At 36.4% G+C, this 21382-nt stretch overlaps 1 long non-coding RNA gene across 2 annotated transcripts in view; it reads left to right on the top strand.

Annotated features, from left to right (window-relative positions):
* Positions 1 to 3087: 3087 nt before the first annotated feature.
* The window catches only part of LOC119717496 (uncharacterized), a 54888-nt gene continuing 36593 nt past the window's right edge, over positions 3088 to 21382 (top strand). For both annotated transcript variants that reach the window (XR_005267131.2, XR_005267132.2), the window contains exon 1: positions 3088 to 13368. This is a non-coding gene — a long non-coding RNA (uncharacterized lncRNA). The remainder of the gene's footprint in view (positions 13369 to 21382) is intronic.

Consider the following 21382-nt stretch of genomic DNA (forward strand, 5'->3'; position numbering starts at 1 on the left):
CGATTAAACACTTCCAAGCATATCAACACTGAAACTTTTCTCTCACTCTTACTTTATTTTTTGATGTTTTTAAAGAAAAATACTTCAAATGTTTCTTTTTGATATCCACTTTCACACAGCCCTACTTCATCCTTCTATTCCAGAACACAATTTACTACTCTTGCACAGATCCTTACACACACCTCGGTACTGTTTACTCATGCATAACATGTTAGACCAAGTTTCTAAGTTTTTAATCTTCTTGATAAAGTATTAATCTTTGATAGAATGCAAAAGTACAAAAGGGAATTATGAAGTCATATGGGGAAAAAAGATTTACTGATGTGACTCTGAGTCAGTTTTTCTTACTGCAGCTGGAATTCTTCTTGAGGAGGGTTTGAGTGTTTGCATGCTAAAAGCCTGGTGGAGCTGCAGGAAGGCTCCGCAATGCCAGGCACCGAAAAGCAGAATATATAGCATCCACATCGACCAGGTTTTAAGTCTTTCCTGTGACATGTGTCTGCTTTAAGGAATTTATTTTTTTTTATTATTATTTTTTTTTTCCCTCCTTCTGGTAAAAAAAAGCTCCTATGTGAGAGAAAGCTCCTATGTGTTGTAGAAACCAGGTTGTTGAGCAGTTAACTTTGTTCATGGTCATTGTCTTTGGACTACTACCTGTCCAGCATCTGCTCTGTGTAGAAGGGATTTTGCAGAGAAGGAGGCTTCTTTGTCGACTTCTGGGGACTCTTCTACCCTGCTCAGCTTTGTATAGCATCTGCAGTGGTGATGCTTCAGTCTTTCTAACCTATATAGCATTAAGCTTCTATAATAATAAAAAAAAATTAATGATTAAAAATAGTAATAAATATTTTATTATTCTAGAACTAAACCAAACCAACTGATAAGTCACTTCCTTTTTATTTACTTATTCTTTTTTTTTTTTTTCTCCACCCATTCCCTCAGCTACTCTTACCCCTTAATAATTATAATTATGGAAGTTTGTAAAAAGAGCACTTTATCTGCAACTATATCATAGACAGAGCTGTACAATCTTTTTTCATTTGTTTTCTGACAATTAAAAAGAGGCATTTGTAATGTTCACTTTAAGACTATTTAAAATGAATATTTTGGAGGTATAAAAGTAAACAATAATTTCAGGGCAAATGAAAAATGTCATTCCACTCAAAATGAATGTTCTCATTTATGATGGGAGAATTTCTTTGAAAGCTTTTTCTACATACATTTGAATAATATTTTGAAAGAGTTGTCATTCTAAATTGAAAGAAAAAAAAGTATTCCTGTTTGATATAGAAATGGTTTAGACTTCATGCTGAAAAGACTTCAGGAAAACCTGGGAAAGTGATTTTTTAAGGCAAATGGTTATATTTCCCAGTTGACATAGGGGAGTCAAATTGTATACTTTGATTAAAATATAAGATGTGTCTGAAATTTAGGATCATATTATACCAGTTTATTTTTATTTATTTATTATTATATATATATTTTTAAATCTAATTAGCCTTTTATCTGCAAGCTTTCTCCTGGTGGATTGGAAGACAAGATGCCTCCTAAAGCAGTATTTAATGGGTGTGTTTGCTTTGTACTGCTAATCAGCAGTAAACATGTTTATGGTAAATATAAACAGGTAACAATTGAAAATATACATGTAGGGCAGATCTGCTGAATCATTGGCCATTTGCTAGTCTCTTTGGGGAGCAGAAGAGAGATTCTATAGGCCATAGTCAAGCTGCAGATGTGACTGTATGAATCTTCACGACATCAGTAAAAGGGCAGGATGACTATTGGGAGCCAAATTATGATCTGTGCTTGTTTTAGACACACTAGTAATTTGAATTCAACTATTTCTTAGATCCTAATGGTGAAGAAAAGGCCTTGGTAATATCACCCTGTGGAAAAGATTCTTCCTACTGAGCTGACAGACTATATCCAGATTTGAAACGTTTGTATTTTTTTAAATTATGAAAAAGTCACTTTGTGTGAATTTACAATGTTTAAAAAGAGTAAACAGTTTTTGTGACTTTTTGTTATTGTTTTATATTTGCATTATTCCACCATACATTGATTTTATTTCTCACTGATATATTTGAGCTAAAAGGCAGTGTTGTCACAGAAAAACAAATGAATTTAAACAGATCATGAACATGCTGCAGGTGAAGTAGAAAGCTTTTAAACATTAGAAAGATAAGTTTCAAAAATAATCTTCCTATGAGGGCAAAGCATGCCTACAAAGTAGACCGGGATCACTTTAGGAAAGCACTTATGAACCAAATATAACACCATGAAGGACGTGATGAACTGGCAGACCCCTTTTTGTCTCGTCACCTATGAAAAGAGGTTCTAGATGAAGTAAGTGTAGCAATTATCTGATGTGTTTGTGGAAATGAGTACATTAGTGTAAATAGAAATATTAAATCCAACAATTGCATTTAGGAACTTCATGCCAATGTACATGTAAGTGGTTGGCGGTTCTTCCATTGGTGGTATACAGGTATAATCTGACAAAACATCCAGACATTTCTGCTGCTATTGTATGTGCACTAATCCATGGGGAGCTGTCTGTAAACTTGGAACTATCCAGACATGGAATTTTTTGTTGCCTCAAGGTTTCTAGTTATAGCAAGTACTTAGAACAGTGAGTGTACTAGAAATGTTTAAGGACTTTACTGCATTGGTGCTAGTTGCTGAATTGAAACCCAATTTTGAACTCTGAAATGTTTTTCTAATGCGTTGTGGCCCTACAAATATGGACAGGGAGACTGTTGTCAGCTGAAATAAATGTGTAGTAGAAAAGCAAAATTCTGATGTAGTTGTAAAGTATGTCTCTAGTTTAAATCACACCACATAACCTCCTGTACCTGCTGGGTTACAATATTGCTCTCAGTTCAGAAATGCAGACAACTGTTCCCTTCCCTGCAGGTGCCCGGCAAGTGAGTAATCTATAAGTACCCAGGGGTAGCTCCAGATGGCTCATATCTCGCTACCTTGCTGCACCTCCACCTTTCTGCTAAGTCTTTTTAGGCTTTAAATACTTGTTGGCACTCTTTAGTGGGCAGAAATACTGTGTGCATTTCAGAGTCTGATAGCTTTTCCATTTTACCTTGCCTTTTTCTACAAAGAATTTGAATCTGTTTGTTCAGATCTTTTAGTTAGAATGAATAAGTAAACCCCAGAATAAGCACAGGCAGAGTATGGGAGTCATACTTTCTACAGAGGGAGAAATATCTCTAGATGGACTCATTTACACATATTGGGTGGCTGTGTCTTGTTTTAATTGTAAAATGACAACACCTACATGAGTAGTCTCTATTTTGGGACATGGATATAGCTGTCTATGTTTAGAGTTCCAAACCTGAACAATAAACATTAGGAAATGTAGAATAGGACATAGTCCTGATCTAGACTTTGTTCATGTTCATTTGTGAATTACAACTTAGCTAACTTGTTAGTGTTATGATTAGGAGACAAAATGTAAATTGTTTTTCAGTGAAGATATCTATTTTATATCTTCTAACAGAAAATTTTTGTTTGGCCCTCCAAATGATTTTCCACCAGGAGGATGAAAAAGGCAGCTCTCCAGCTGTCCATTCAGAAACCTCTGTGTGAGAGATAGTGGAACTGAAGGACCCTGCCAGGAGGGAATCCCAACTGAGGGACCCCCATGGAAGGAAGGTGCCTGGTGGCCCCAGCTCTGGTCTCCAGGTCAGACATCTAGTTGCTCATCAGCAGAGTAGCTGGAGAAGCTGCATTTCCACAGAAACTTGCTGCAGATTTCGGTTGTAACATACTGAGAAACCTGATGACTTGGTATCTTACTTAAAAGGTTGATCAGAGTCTTCCAAGACAGCCAAAAATTTCTGAAGCCAGTTCATTGTGAGTATATACTATGGTTGCTTGGTGTAAATGCATTTACCACAGTAGCAAACTATTGTGACATGTGAGTGTGTTTAATGTATAGAAAATGTGCACAGTGTCTCTCCATCTAAGTAGTTTTTCCCTGTTTGTCCAGTTGGATCAGTGCAGTTGAACTTGTGTCTGGGCAGAGTGCCACTGAGCTTGGTGGTGTTCTGTGTGGAACTTTATGAGAAAACTGACCAATGTTAAATATTTCATTTTCATATTCTCACTTCCTTTGCATTTGACCGCTACCTAACTCAATGGCTCTTTAGTCTTACAATCTGAGCAGTTCTGGAATGCAATAAAGGAATACAAGAAGAGAAGAAGTTTGCATAAAATCAGATTTTCCAGGGTAGCCTCTCACTGTGAGTTGTTAATCACACTGGTCAGTGGTATTTGTTTCATACATGAATAGGATGTCTTGGAAATTTTTAAAGTGTGGCAAATTTAGGAGACTCTCCAGAATCACTTACGTAGCAGTTATAGGTAAAATAACATAAAAACATTAAGATTCAGTGCTGTCTCCTGCAGGAGCTGTTTATATTTGCATTTTGTAGCATCCTTACTTCAGCAAGACTTCACATGGGTTTCTTACTCTGCATCAAGATCAGCTAAAATGCATATCTGTTTAACTCATTATTTGTATCATTGTCTAGACTTGGCTTTATTCACACGGTGTTGGCTTTGAAAACAAAAATCCAGCCCAGTATCACCATGTTCCCGTGTGTGGCTTAAGGAATTACATCTTCTGCCTTTTGAGAGTGTAAAATTATAGTTGTATAAAATCACCTAGCAGTTCCTTACCATGAGTGCATTTTATTACCAATTTTAGATAGAGCCATGAGGTAACACCTAAAAAGGTCACAGTGCAAATCCATGTGCAGAATTTAAACGAGAACTTACTCTTTCTCCAATAAACACACACCGGATGCAAAAGAGGAATTGGAACATTTTCAGAATGCAGCTCAGGCCAACCCGGCCCTCATCAGGGACTGTTTCAAAGATTAGTTTCTGATGTCCATAGAAACATATTGTGTGAGCCTGTTTTTAGATAATACGCTGTTTCTGTGCATTGCCATCTCCTCTGAAAGCGTTCCGGCTGCACAGGTCTGATTGCTGGATTTTGCAGCGTCCTGTGAGAGCTGCAAAAGCTCGGCAGTCTGAGCGAACTGGCTCCCTCTGTAAAGTGAGCCTGTAAAGCTTTATTTCCTCCTGGGAGAGAAAGCATATCTGAATATTGCCCAGATTTCAAATGACCTGCCCCAGTGCTAAACAAAGATTCAAAGGAAGAGGAAAGGGGAAACATTTCCAGAAATGAAACCTCAGGTGATCTGGTTTCTATTCTCAGCTCCGACACTCGCTTTTTTGTCAGCCTTGATAAGTCATTTAGCTGTGCCTTTTTCCTCATCTTTATAATAGGGATAACAGGAGTATTGTAAAGCCAAAATCAATATTGCTAGTAAAACACCAAGGGTCACACTTATGCGGAAGGCCCACACAAGTGAGTATGTGCTGCTTAAGACATGAAATACCAGGCAGCTAAACCCTCCGCTGGGACTGGGTGACCTTAGCTCAGACGCAGGGGCTGTGGGTAGATGGCGATCACCAACACGTAGGATTTGCTTTAACAACATGCATGGAGCCCTTTTGGGGTGATTCACACTGAGAAGTGCCAGGGGAGCAGGGCCTCACTGACTGACAGGGCTCATATTCCTCCTGGTCATTGGGTGGGTCATGACAGGGGCTATTTCCAGCAGGATGTTAGCACAATCTTGTCTTGTTAATAAATATTAATGAGAATTATCTGGATAAGAGGTGAGAAAAATCTCACTTCCCTCCCCTGCCCCCTATTCTTGGGGTCAATAGCTTGGGAATGTTTGACTGAGACTGTTATTAACCAGTGTTGTAGAGATGAGGAAGGAAAACCCTCAGAGCAACCCATTCCACTTTTACAGCAGCCCTAATGCTGTGGTAGCAACCTGCATAAGTTTTGTGCCTTCTCCATCAGACCTTGACGGCCAACTCTAGATCCATGGCTGAATGTCTTAAAGACTGAAGCTTTCCTAAAATTTAACTTGGAGACTCATTTCCAAAAGCACAAACCTGTGACTGTGACAATCTCTGTTTTATAATCTGTCTCTTTGAGTTTCTCAAAGCTGAGTGACTGCATTATTGGGACGACGTGTCATTCCTGATTACATTTGCATGTTGGTTTAAACATAACACTACATGCCAGAGCTTTCTAAGTGGATGTGATGCAGCATCAAAGTGATATTTCATGCTTTGGGAACTTTAAAAAGTCATTGAAGGGAGAAAAGTGAGATGACAATGGGAGGAATGACAGGAATTTGGGCTTGATATCACCCTAATCAAGGTAAATAGTAAAACGTATGTTGACTGAGTTTGACACAAGATAGACCTGTAATGACTCTGACAAGGTAGGTAATGTTTTGTGATTTGTCAGTCCTAAACTTCTGAGGAATGAGATGTCCTTCTGTTTTCTTTTTTATTATTATTATTTTTTTAAATTGTACAATGCTTTGCCCGTTTCTTGTAAATACATAGCAGAAAAATAATTGCTCCTTGTTTTATTTATAAAAATGCTGGTGGAGGTATTCATTATAAATGACATTCATTTTAAATTATCCTCCTTTTTTGTTCGTGAATGATTTTTACAAACAATGCAAATAATATGGAAGGAGAAAGCTTATGTATCCTCTGTCTCTCCTTGCCACTGTTTCCTCAACTCCTTCCAATGAGAGACGGAATATTTTGGTAGGAATTGCAGTAACATCCCTGAAGCTATCTAATCTTCTTGTCCTTCTGAAGGTCTGATACATGATTGGAACAGTCTGTGAATGTTATGGAGTTCTGTAGGCTATATGATAGTAAAACAGGTTGAGTGGAAGTCTGCTTCTGTATAAAGGTGTTTTGTTTTTGTTTATTTTCCCAAAACTTCTCAGATTGCTGTGTCAAAATATGGGCAATCTACAACTCCATGATCAATTTCTAAAGTATAATAAACCCATCAGATTTTGTACATGTATACCTGTTGTGAAAGCAAAGCTTATGAAGGTATCCAATACTACAGCTTCACAGAAAAACTAGGCAGATTTTATTTTCTTTTTATTAAGTTGAATTATGTGCAGTAGATAAGACCTGGGGGCATGGGAGACTATTAACTCATAGTATATGTTGATGTGCAAAGGGTCCTTAAATAAATGTCATATGCCTTGTGCCAGTCCCATATGAGGTCCTATACAAACCATGATGAGAAGTAGAAGATGACTTCCCACTCCACAGCCTGATAGATCCAGCCAGCCTTTTTAGGCAACAGGCAAGCTGTGAGGGAAGAGAAGAAGGTAAAGAGATGGCAAGACTCCAGGAGACAGTCATTTTCACTGATTGTGAGTTATTTAATTCCTGATATTGCTTTTCTGCATTTTTCTAATGTGCTTTCTTCTATTTAGTTAGTGAATACTGTTGCCAAGATTCAAATTATGTTTCACTTAACAAAGATGCATTTTGTCAACTGCATCAGTTGACAAGGGGAGACTGACTGATGTCATCTACCTGAAATTCTGTAAGGCCTTTGACATGGTCCCACATGACATCCAGATCTCCAGATTGGAAAGATATGGATTTGATGGGTGGACCATTCAGTGGTTAAGTAATTGGCTTGAAGGTTGCACCCAAAGAGTGATGGTCAATGGCTCTATGTCACGGTGGAGGCCAGTGATGAGTGGTGTCCCTCAGGGGTCTGTCCTGGAACATGTACTGTTTAATATCTTTATCAATAACATAAACAGTGGGATCAAGTGCACCTTCAGCAAGTTTTCAGATGACACCAAGCTGAGTGGAGGCAGTGGAACAGGTTGCCCAGAGAAGTTGTGGATGCTCCTGCCCTGTAAGTATTCAAGGCCAGGTTGGATGAGGCCTTGGGCAACCTGGGTGACATCCCTGCCCATAACAACAGGTTGGAACTAGATGATCTTTAAGGTGCCTTCCAACCTCAGCCATTCTATGCCTTCTATTTTTGTTGTTGCTGTTGTTTGGTTTCATATTGTTTTTCTTTAATTTGGGGAAATCTGAATTTACTGTTTTAATTAATGTTTGGATTCAAAAAACACACCAAATTCCCGTTCTTGAAATACCCCCAAATCACTCCTTGCTACATACCTCAAAAGTTATTTTTTAGACCAAATGTTTTCATAGTCTTTGTTATAAATAACATGTATGATGGAAGAGTAATATTCAAGCCTAATAAGTTTCATTTGTGTATCACAAAACACAAAAAATGTACCTTGAAATTAAAAGAAACAGAATTGGCAACTTTTTGTTCTCTTGTGAATAAAAGCTAACTAAATTACCCTAAAGTAAATGAACAAAAGGAAAATAAAGAGTAGTTGCTTGGTTTTGGATTGCCTGTGGTCTGTGAGTTTATGTGCAAAGTTTGAATCCGGAGGGAATCTCAAGCCTTCGTATACAAACTTTATAATGGAAATGCTGTCAAATTCTTAAGTACAGCAAGGCAAATGGTGCAGCTATAACATGTTAAAAAAAAATATGAAAATGCTCTGAACACAGGGTGAAGGCTAGCTGTCTTGACACTGAATGTAGAAAGGTAAATGATTGGAACTTTAATTACTTTGATCCGTCATGCCTTGTAGCTATATGTCAGCTAAGCCAACAAAACTGACATAGAACAAAGGCCGTGACTGTTTCAACATCTTAACTCATTTCTTATGGTTGATTAATAAGTCTATTGAATGAAACATATGATGAGAATTGAGGAAAACATCAAGTGTGTGTTTATACACACACACATTTCCTGTGAGCATGACTTTTCTTCAGTGGATGTATTGGTTCAGACTATGAAGGAGTGGCATACTTGGTGTACAGCTCTTACCACGTGTCTGGGAATGAAGGTCTATAAGCAATATATACATACACTTTGGTGGGATGTTGTCCTTCTCTAGACTATGTCTATTTTTAAGTAAATCCACACACTCCTGGAATAGCTCAGATTCCTTATCTCTCATTAATTATGGGCTAGCCTAAATTCCTGCTAGATTGAATGTCCACGACCACCCAGTATTTTCTTTGTTAAGGAGGGAAAGTCCCCTAAGATACTATAAAGCCTGTAGTAAACTATAAAGTACACTTCTTCATGGTGACCTTTCTTCCTAGTCTACTGGCTTCTTTCCTTCCCAAATCCAGACCTCTCTCTCAGGTACTAGCAGCATTTCAGTCATCTAGAACAGAAGTCCAATGGGACAGCTCATGTTTACGACTTGCATTCAAGTCATGTCTTTCATTCCTGAATGCTGATCCTGATTTGACAGAATAAGGCAGCTACGAACTTCTGACCCAAAATAACTTGGACCTAAAGCTTTCACTTTAATTTCCTCTTTTCACAAATCATTCAGTTCAGTGCTGATTTCAGAGGTACTTCTATTAGTGTACTAGTATGCTTGATATTAATAAATGTGGTTTCCAAGTATATGATCTAGTTGCAGCAGGTATGATGAGAGAATTTGGCCCATGTAGCAAAACAGAACCATTTGCCTAAACTGATGCTAACTGACAGGTCATGGCTGTGTGTCTCAGAGACAAAATCAAAATATTTTAATGAATAAAATGTGTATTGCAGCAATTGCACTAAGAACCATGTGAATAGTGAGGAAACTTGTGCATGCTGGAGCTGTGTGGCCATGATGCTGATTTCCATGGCTCATCAGATCCCACGATGTCCTGCTAAGACATTTTGAGCTAGGATCAGTCATGCCAAGATGGGTTCTGAGACTCAGCCCCTCCACCTGCATGAACCATCCTGACAGCGGTCTTGGACTTCCAATGACTTCCATAAATCTTTTGCAGTAATTAACTATCCAATTCTCACATTTTAAGTGTATGTTGAATTACAGAATCAGCATTCAAGTTTGAATGGTTTTTCCTGTCTCTAATGTTGCTTATATTTGGAGCTAATTTTTAGAGGAAGTCCTTCAAGATGCAGTTGAAATAGTCTGCACTGGATTTCTCACAACTCATTTGATGCTATTTTCCAGTCAGCACATCTAGTTCAAGACCCCTCTCTTCCATCATTCGAAGCTCTGGAACATTAAACACTGTCTTGTGTTATAGTTTGAATATGAGATTACTTAAGTAGCTGTGAATATCTCAGCAACATATCTGCTCTACAAAGGGAACACACATTTGGATGCTGCCTGAAATGCTAATATTTTACAGAGAATTATATAGAGCTGTTCATTAACTACTTATTTTTGCCTTTGTGCAATATTCTACAAAATATGTTTCTAAACTCTAGTTCAGCAACTAAACCAGTGATTTTATTTGAAGTGCAGCACTAAAGAGCTGGCGTTTAAAACATTTAGCTCTGATTTTGCATTTTAAAAGTATGCTAATATTACGAAGGATCAAATTGCTAGAATGTTTTTATGGAATGAGATTTTTTGTTAAAGTTTACATAGCAAAGTAAAATTGGGTATAAATAGAATGTAGTCAATTAATTCATTTAAGCTAATTTATAGATTAGACTACATTCTGTATCCCATGAAAATTAATAGGAGTCCTCTTGCTTTGATTTATATGGTGTCCAGATATCATCTCCTAAATTTGGCATATCTTTAGTATGTGTCTTAGTGCAAAAGTTGTCTGATGTGACTACATGATTGCTTTCCAAAAATTTTTACAATGTAATGCATTTTTAAGTACAGTATTATGAAAGGGTGTGTGTACATGTGTCTTTCATACCAGTTTGATATCTGTATGTGTTATTAGTGTTACAGCAGCCTATTATTATTCAGGCAAATAGGCAGTACATTTGGTGTAAGTATAGAAAGTAAAATACCCATAAGAGTCCTTTACATAGGCTTCCTTCCCAGTGAGTAATAGTATAGCAACCTGATAAAAGGTAGGTATTTTGCATATAAATAGTCTATGGTAAGGACACGTATAATAAGGATACTTTTGTTACACCCAAGCATAGTTGGAATTCACCTATTTTGGAAGTGATCTTTGTGACCTACTCTGATTTTCATTTTTTCTCATTGTAGAATCTTATTCCAGACCATACATTGCTAATATCCTTGCTAATTTTATTGTTAATGTATTGCTAATATCACACGTTGCTAATGACTGCTATTGGGTAGCCATTTTTATACTGAAAACAAAAACAAAAACACAGAAGAAAAAACAACAGCAACAAAAAAAACATAAATAGGGAAGTTGTAGCCAAACTGTGCAATGTGGTTGCTTTTATGATGAAGCAAAAAGCCCACTGCACTAAAGATCATGAAAATGCCAACTATATTCCCAATTGTGACACTGGCCTGCTGTCTGCCCTTGAGCAAGTTACATCATGAGTCTGTATCTTGGTATGATCACACAGTGCAATACTTAGCTTCCTTGGAGAAGCGTTTTAAGATTGACAAATGAAAACCTACTATATAATACACTATCAAATGTAATTATTATCGAGTTACCAGTTACCATTATTGAGTTATTAACTTGGCAAAAATGTGTCTAGAACAAAAAGGGCAGCAAGATAAAAGCAAATACTGATAATGTCTCTGTTCTTCCCTCTGTGTAGACATTGGATGGTAACGGAAACAAATCCTTCATGTGTTGTTTGAGCCCAGCAGGGAAACAGAAATGCTTTCCAAAAAGAGAGAAAATATAGAAAAATGCAAGCAAGAAAGGAACTAATCCTTCATATTTATCTAGGAACTCCTGAACCCCATTTAGATAGGTATATTCTTTCTTGGGGCAAATGACTTAATTGAAATTAATGTTATATGATCTATAAAAATATTTTTTCAGGTCTCTTGGCTTTCCTAAATGAAAATTGAACTTTCTAAGGCCTTTCTCTACAACATAAGTTTATTTTTAGTATCATGAATGCCTAATAAAGAATGTTTTATCCACCTGTAGGAAAGTTATTCAAACCTTGAAGAAAACACTGCAAAATATTGTATATGGAATCATTATGTCCCTGCTACAATATAAACATTGCTAGGAGCTATTCAGTGATTTTGAAGACAGGAAAGCTAGAACAGCAAAGAGCAGAAAACACCTGAAAAAAATATCTGCTCTAAATACAACTGTAAAATATATTTGTATAAATAATTAAAATTAAGTTTAACTGTGATATCCTAGTTACTTCTTTTATTTTTGTATGACACAATAATGAGAAAAAGAAACTAGGTATCTTTAAAGAACAGCACCTGTAGCTGTTTCTTTTGAAAATGTTGTGAAGATTTTTGAAGGACAGAAGTGGTTTCATAAATGGTGTTATAAGTTATTCTATGTATTATTATTTTTAAAAGTCTTATTTGTGGCTTCAGTCTATGCTAAAAATCAACTTTACAGTAGTAAGTGAAGAGTGATTCACATATGTTGGGTGTTTTTATTAAGGAATCGTTTTGATTATGGCTGAAACTGACTCCTCAAGCCAACCGTCTGTACAAAGAAAAAGCATTAACTGTAGGGATAGAATTGATTACTGAACATTCCTGTCTGGTAGCATAAGTAAAGACATCAAGGGAGGTAGAAAAGAAAGACATGAATCAGCAATCAGAGAAGACAGGGCAAAAGAGACCTGAGAGGTCATCTAATGCATCCCTGCCTCAAGGTAAGATCAACAATACCTATGTCAGTCTTGACAGATGTTTGTTTAATTCTTTTTAAATGCCTGCAGTAATAGAGATTTCCTAACTTCCTTGGCATATTATTTCAGTTGGTAACTATCCTCACAATTCAGAAGTTTTCCCCAACTCCTAACCTAAATTTTCTTTCCTACAGCTTAGTTTTCTCTTATTCTCCTAGTGAGTATCAAGAAGAACACACTCCACTAACATCACAGAAACCTTTCACCTTTTTTGAAAATTGCTACCATATTTTTCTTGGTGAAACAGCTCCATTCCTTGTCAGCCTCTCTCATTTCTTGAACATTTGGAGTGCAAATGGAGACTCTAAAAAGGAAGATTCTTTCCTCCTTGTGGAGATGCAGAAAGTTCAGTTTTCGCCTTTGTCTTACTCAAATCAAATTCAAGCCCCAAGAGAGCTTGTGAAAGCATATTCTCACCTTTACCTCAAAAGATTATCTGTGAATGAGTACTGGTTACAGTAAAACATGGATTACGGGTTGGTGGTAACCCATCTAGCCAGTGCATTCTTGTTGGGCTGCATCCTTTAAGTGCTGGTTGTAACTCAAGTGGGTTTTACACCTGTGTTGGCAACAACTGAGTTACTGAACTTGATCTCATTGAAGCTCTTTGTTTTATCTTCTGAAGTATTTTGTCTTTGCAGTGTGTATGTGTGTTTTCTACAGAAACTCAGCACATCTGAGAAGGCTGCATCTGGTGTATGGAGGCAGAAGGGGAGGCAAGTGCTAGTCAAGTTCAGAATTTGCTGCTCAACAACAGATGTATTTGGGGCAAATAATCAACCAAGGTACTGCTGCTTCTCTCCATGCCTTAGGGAGTATTTGCAGTTCAAAAGTATAATAACAGCAAATAAACATTTGGGTTAGGAAAAAAAAAACAACAGCAAAGTATTTCTGAGCGTGTGCATATTCATAAGAAATAGCCACTACCTTAGCATTGCTGTCATTTTAACAGCTGCAAGTATGTGCTGCCTATGATTGGGCTTCACTTGTTGTAAACTCGTTGGCTAACAAGATAGCTAGTATCAAGGAAAGCCAGGAACTGGTTTACAGCTCATTTGTTAATTACCTATGAGGTTTAGCTAAAGATACTTATCAGTGATTTTTTTTTTTTTTTTAAATAATATTTTTTTATATTCAACTGCAGAAAACTGCAGCCAAAAATGACAGAGTAGAACATTACACTTGACTTAACTAACTCAGCTGCAAGAAACTTGGGTTCAGCTTCAGCAAGCAGCAGACTGCAAGTTACAGTGATATTGGTCTGTGTTCATCAGACTAAGCTGAAAGCCAGCATTTATTGGCACACGTATTTTTCTAGCAACTAAACAAATAACTCTGAGTATATTTAGGCATTTCACTGGGGCACAGCAGATCACTATACAAATGGATTACCTAGGTAATGTTGGAAAGATGCTTTTCTGTTTAATATATGTGAAATTCTAGGCAAGAAATCCATGGTAAATAATTTACAATAATGGCAGGGAAAAATGTTATTTTCCCATTGCTATCTTTCTTTCTCTCTGAAATATGTTCACCTGTCACAGCCTGACTTTTATGAAAACACCTGGAACTTCTGAAGCCTTGAATTGAGTTGCCACTGAGGAAGCAAACGTACATGTGTAATGTAACTTGGCATCACCATGCAGAATGCCCAGCTGCCATATTTCCTATCATTCTGATTATATTTCATGAGTTATTTCATAAACTGACCTTTTTTGTGTGTGCATTTTAGAACTGGTTAATTAGCACCATGTTATTAATAACAAGCTTGAGATTTAAAGAAACAAGGTTCTTCTTGGAAAAGATGCTATGGCTGGTTATTATCTGCATTTCCTAAAATAAATGACTTCAGTGTCTAGGTTTTCCATTTAAAACCTTGAGAAGCTTCTGCTAATGTCTAGGGTGGTATGTGTAAAAAAGGAGTCCTCTGGCCAGGACGCATACCAGTTGGTCAAAATTAGCAGTTTTTGAGATGCAGTAGGTTGGACAATGATAAATACCCAGTCCAGCTCTCCCAGTCTGCATTCCCTTTGTGGCAATTATATCCTAAAATGACTCAAAGTTGAACTTTGTCATCATAGTGGAGGGGATCAGGAATTCATGACTAAGATAATGCATCTTGAAAATGTCTCAAAAACATCAAAAAGCTGATGAAGAAAATCCTGTCATCTTGGTCTATATTTTTCAGCTGCTCTTAATTTGAGCCTATTCCAATTTATTATACTTCACATACTTGAATGGAGCATGGGGGTAGTTGCTTTTCCTGAAGTGAACAGGATATTCAAAGTAGTAGGAAAAGGTCTTTTCAGGTCAACATAGCCCCAAATTCCTAATTCCTCAGACTTCAAAAGGGCTTTTCTAATTTAGGGTACCAGGAGCCTGAACAAGTGCCCTTTTTCCAGTTGAGATTTTTGCAGGACAGATTTTCATCATCTTCTTAGTAAATGTTGTTCTCCCCATCCCTGCAAGCTTCTTAACTCTCCTTCTTAAATATATATATAGAGTGCTCTGTCCCCTATGTGTTAATGATGATCTAGCAACAGCAGGCAAGTTCCAAATGGAAGTAACAGTGTGTGAAAAAAGCCTGGAAGAGAGACATAGAAAGTTCTGCTTATTGGTGAATATTCTGCTTATTGGTGAATATTCTTAAATGTAGTCAAAAATGGGATAATGAGCCCCCTTTTCTCTCTGTCCATGTATATATCTGTTTATTTATTTATCTTTACATTGCCCAGGTAACATAGCAGACAGAATAGAAATATGTAAAGGAAAAGTTTGGAAACTTTGGAAAAGTATCTATTTTGTTTGCTTTTCTCTCCTCCCATAAAAAGATCAAAGAGCTTTTATTTAAAACAATGGCATTCTTATGAAAGTGCTATAAGGTTTAAAATATGCATTTTGTTTACCACAATCGCTATGTCCTGCAATTTTTACTGAAAGAAGTTTGTGTAGGTTAATATATTGACATGTGGAATCAAACCATGCTCCTTTCCAGGCCTCACTATATCTCCCCTTCAGTCTAAACTTTTAAAGTTTAAATATTCAGTTGTACATATTATCATGTAAAAAAAAAATATTAACCTTTAAAAATGACTGTGGAACTACACGTTGCCAAAGGTGGAATAATGCTGCTTATGTGGCATGGAGCTGACAATGTACAAATAATAAAAGTAATAAATTTAACTTAAAAAAAAAAATGTTCCGTAAGGTGAATCATTTCTGCAAACACTGTAAATGAACTGTGAGCTGCACAGAAAAAGGAAAGTACTTTAAAATAATTTCACCAAAATTTCTACAATAAATTTCCAATTATCTTTAGATTATGAGGCTACTTTCTGCAGGAGAAAGTCCTGTCTAATCATGTGAAAGTCCCAGATATTGTGCAGTCCACTTTGACATATTTAGTACCAAGAGATGGCAAACATTTCCAGAACACAAATCTTGTACTTGCAGGATACCAGCCCCCATAATACTTCCTAAACAATCTATAAATAATTCTCATGTGAAAAGTTATGGACAAAACTGAGTCCAATGGAAATTTCAGCTGCAGAAAGTCCACTGTAAGAAATCTGGTGGCATTTGAATGAGAATATTTCTGAAGGCTCATTCGGCACGAAAGAGCAAAAGCCATGCTCAGGGTGAGGACTGTGCAGGACAACCAGGAAGAGGTCATCTAGCAGTGATTCTCACCATTTCAGCTCCTAAGGAATTCACTAACCGCTAGATGACCCCTGCATGCACTGGGATACACAAGAGTGGGAGAGAGACAGAAATCTCAGCTGCCCCATCCTCAGACTTTCTCATGGGACACAATAGATCTACTACATGGAGACAGGAGCGATTTTCAGGTCATTGTGCTGAATCCAGATTTTTTTGCTGTAGTATCAGATTTTAATTATGGCCTAAATAAAGGTCTTCTAGCCTACTTTCTGAAAGGATTATTTTTATTGTGCATTTAAAATTTTATTTACAAGACTATATTGCTGACCTATAACTTAGCCCTATACCTAGAGGACAATGGAATTTATTTTCAGCTAATTGCTTCGATTTCATCTGCAGTGCTTATGTTTTCTTTAAAATAAATACTTTGTCATTCTTCTTAACTTTTCTATTAATCTATTTATTTATTAGGCAGTGAGTTTATTTAAAAACAATCAATCCTTAATGTTTACTTTTAATTTATTTTTTTTTTTTAAGTCTATCTTCATGATCAATAGGCTACAGATTTTTTTTTGTCAGTTTCTTTGGAATTAACATCTTCGTATTACCAATGGAAACATTGATACTTTGATAATTTTTCCCCTAGAAAATTAGAAACCGGACAAATAGTCTATGTAACTCATCCATATTTCTTTTTCAAATGTCATCTTATTTTGGGACATATATTTTCTTGGATTGTAGTATTCACTACTATACGACATAGTCTTTTTCAGAGAAAATTTAGAGACAATTTAGAGAAATTTTCTTAGAAGGGTGTTAGTATATTTTATTTAAAATATAAATCTATATAAATTTTTACTTATTTATGTAAGTGTCCAAAATATCTAGGGACATATATTGCATATACAGCAGGCTCAATAAACAGCTTTGTTAAGCCATTATTGGTGAATGGATGTATCATGAGCTACATGAATTCATTTGAACTTGAAAAGCTTTCATGTAACGTATGATTCCCATTTTTCCATTTCTTGTGGCTTTTTCCATATTTTCACAGAAATTATCAGTTTATAAACAACTTTTTATGTTTGTTTGTGTGCTGTTTTGTTTTTAGATGTTAAATATGCTCTTATTAGTAGAGCCCACATTTCTAATTTTTACATTTTCAGGATTTTTTCAACAAAACTATATTTTATATGTTCATTTAATTTTTTTAAAAGTAAATCGAAATTGTATTGTTTGGTGATATGGATATGCCTGTTTCTGTTTTTATTTTCCCACTCCTATCCTTCTTATTTCCACTTAACTTTAAGCAAGCGCATAACATAAAACAGAGGGGAGAAGAAATATTTTTGGCTGAAGACATTGGAGTAAATCACAGCTCTTGTGAGAAAATGTCATGAATATCTATGTAGAACAGACAAGACTTAGATTTTACGAGAAAGAGATAGAGAGAAAAGTGCAAGGACTCAATTTATCTACATCTGAATGATAAAGGACTGACTGAATCCTTCTGGTATTGAAATCTATGTTTTTAGAGAGAGTATTTTTAATTTTTTAAGATAGTATTTTGGTCACTAAATCATTTATAATTCGTAAGGTCAGAAGGGACCATTGCAATGATATAGCTTGACCTGTACAGTACAGACGATAGTGCTCTCTAAATTAATTCACACTCAAAAAAGGATTTATCTTTTAGAAACGTAGCTTACTTTAATTTGAAAAATCTGTTGATGAAGAACTCTGTCATGTTGTTGTCAGCTTTTGCTTTACCAAGTAAACTGTCATTTATCTCAACCTACAAGTTCTCACACTTACCTTTCTGTCTCCTCCATCCCACCTGGGGAGAGTGAGCAAGTGGATACGTGGTACTTAGCTGCCTGCCAGGGTTAAACAACAGCAAACTCACAACTCTGGTAAACTTTTAAGAGATTTTGTTACTTCAGCTCTTAGAAAACATATATTTTGATCTAATCAACACAAAGTTCTCTTGAAATTCTGTGGCTCTTGCCTCTCATTCCTAGGCTACCTAAGCATTTGTTATGAATATCTATTACTCATGTGAATACTTGTTTTGTTTTGTTTTGTTTTGTTTTTGTAAAGACCTAGGAAGGCTGGTTGAGTCAAGCCTTCAATTTCTTTGTTAAACTTGCAGATTGTCTGCAGAAGGCATTTCCCGTTCCTTCATTTCTCCTTTTTTCTGACCATCTCTTCAGCCTGTTGAGATCCTCCTGAATGGCAGCACAGCTCTCTGAGAGAGCAGTCACTTCTCCCAGTTTTGTATCATCAGCAAACTTGCTGAGGAGGCACTCCATCCATCACCCAAATCATTGATGAATAAGTTTAACAATATTGGACCCAGTATTGACCCCTGGGGGAAAACACTAGATATAGGCCTCCAACTAGACTCCGTGCCACTGGATTGCTTTTGTCCCTGTCTTCAGCAAGGTGCCTGAAAGGCTCCGCTCTCTCATTAGGCAGGTTCATCTCAGAGTTTGCTGATGGGTGTGCCACACCAGATCCTACAGCAACTGGATTCATCTTAGAAAACACATGCACACAAGCAAATGACACCCCTTCCAACTGTTTTCACTTTTCAGTGAAAGAAAACAGTGCAAATAATAATGACTACTGCAGTGATTTCATAGCTATTTCTTTAATGATTTCCTTGTGAAAGGAGATTTATTCCACTGTAACATAATACCTGAAAGATGTTTGGCTACTCATTTCACCCATGGAGCCCACACATGGGTTGATGCTACAGATGGGAAGCTGTCTCTGTTTCTCAATGTTCAAGAAAGAGTTCTATGCTTTATTTATTTATATATGTATATATATATTTTTATTTATTTATTTATTTATTTTTATTGGCTTGTTATGCACAGGATACCTCTGGCACATTGTTCTCTTTAGTTGGTTTCCAGCAATATGTCCATCATTGCAGTAGCTCGACAGCTCTTATTCCACTGAATTGGGAAGAAAACTTGTAGATGTAAGAAAGTAGATGTATATGTCTGTGTGTATGCTGTTGATGTTCATCATTTGTGCTTTCCAAAAACACCTTGAGTTAATAGCATGCTATACATAACTGCTCATTCTTATTCTGTATGAGTGAGTCTTTGTTCCCTGAATTTGCCATGGGCATTCTGGTGTTTCAACTTTATCTCTGACATACCACTAAGATCAAGTTCTTTTGCTGGCAGATTTAAAACAAAACAAAAATAACAACAACAAAACCAACCAAACAAACAACAAAAAAATAATCCACAAACCAAAAGCAGAAAACCCTCTAACAAACGTATGTAATTCCCTTATCCATTTTAAAATAAGCATCTGAATTACTTTTTTAATGTGCATCATGCAGTTCTGGATCTATAATATTTTAGTAGGTTAAATATTGTTTGTTCATTTAACTATGCTATGTGAACTACTGGATAGTCTTAGCTTTTAATTAAAAAAAATAGCAAATATGTTGGTCTTACATTGTTTTCTGGATGTTGTCTAGTGTTCATACGTTTCTCCTTAGATTTCCTTTGCATTCTTTTGGATCTCTTTGAAGTGAGTGGCATGGTTTTAATGTTGACCCAAACTGAATTGGTTACAGTAAATAAGAAAAACATTTTAATATAAAGACTGCATAGACAAAGATGATAAAGACAATTTCAGGCATATAGAAAAAGCAGACAAGGAAACTGAAATCAAGCAATTTCTACTTGGGTCTGGTAGATGACTGATTTCACACGCTTTTCAGCATAGGAATGTGGATGTTCATGAAAACTTGATCAAGAGCCATATCCCCAAAGCATTTGCATATCTGAAATAGAGTTTACAAAGATTTTAAAGGCCTTCATCCAAGACTGTCATCCAAAACTTCATTTGTTCAGACAGACTTAAGCCTGAAAACATCACTGAACTTCAGCAGTCACTTGTGGAAAAAAAAAAAAAAAAAAAAAAAAGTTAACTGTGAGAAGCTGACCTAGTCACAGTAGTCACAGTCAGCTATAGGGAATGGCATAATTCACCTCCTTCTGCTGCCAACAAGGCTGAAGTCACGACAGTCCCTCGAGTACATCCATGCCTGCCACTCATAACACAGCATGGCTCATAATTACCTGCATGGTAGAAAAATATTACATAGTGTATTACTTATTGTCATGAAGAACTGCAGAAAATGATAAGGAAGCCTGAAAATATATTGTTGTGTTATCAGGAGAAAAATAGGGTCCTGATAGTTACATTAAAAATTTGGAGGTGATTGTTGGTGATGTTGAGTGAGCAGAACAGACTCCAGAAGCTAAGGGGTTTGAATAAAATTGTTCAAAGTAAGTCTGTGCTCTGTTGTCTAAGGAGACAGTGGAATGGATAAGATATATTCAATAAAACATTTAGTAATAGAATGTACTAATGTAGAGTACTAGTGGATTCAGAGTAGATTTGAATAAGCTGCTGTTATGAAACAAGTGTTTAAAGTAACACATAAACTATCCAGTGTCTGCTTTGTAGTCTAAAAGTTAGTTTTTATGCTGACCCCGTTTAATTGTTTCATTAGTAGTTTGGACAAGGACTGGGTTAGATAGCGTAGCCCACATACAGGGAACTGTGAAGAGAGAATTTAACTGAGGAATCCACAGCGATCTTACCAATTTGTTTCACATGGATTTAAAGCTCTTCTTGCCATATAGTGAGCACAAAAGAGATTCTGACCAGGGATGGTCATTTGTTCTTGGAATCAGCAAATCTCCAACAATTGCTTTGGTTTTGCTCTGTCCTGGTATAATTAATAGAGAAAGTCACTTATGCATTTAAAAAAGAGGGTTCACTTGTTTCCCTTTTCCTTTTGAATAATTTATTTCTCATCTGTCAGAGAAGGTACGGGTTGCCTTTTTAGAAGAATATTTAGTATGTAGGCAAGGCTGCCACTGATTTTAGCATTCTTGTTTCTCAAAATGGGGAACTAAAATTAGGAAAAAGCATATATGAGAACATTAAATTTCTATCAGAGATGTGTATATTCACTGCAGCAATATACACCCAAGATAGATGAGGCCTTGTCTGCCAGCTTTCCACTCCTGACATCATCACATACTTGTTTTTTAGGGTAAATTCTGAAAACTTGTGAAATGTTGTATTTGTGCATTTTTG

Source organism: Anas platyrhynchos, chromosome 7 (genome assembly GCF_047663525.1).
Source record: "Anas platyrhynchos isolate ZD024472 breed Pekin duck chromosome 7, IASCAAS_PekinDuck_T2T, whole genome shotgun sequence".
Lineage (NCBI taxonomy): Eukaryota > Metazoa > Chordata > Aves > Anseriformes > Anatidae > Anas > Anas platyrhynchos.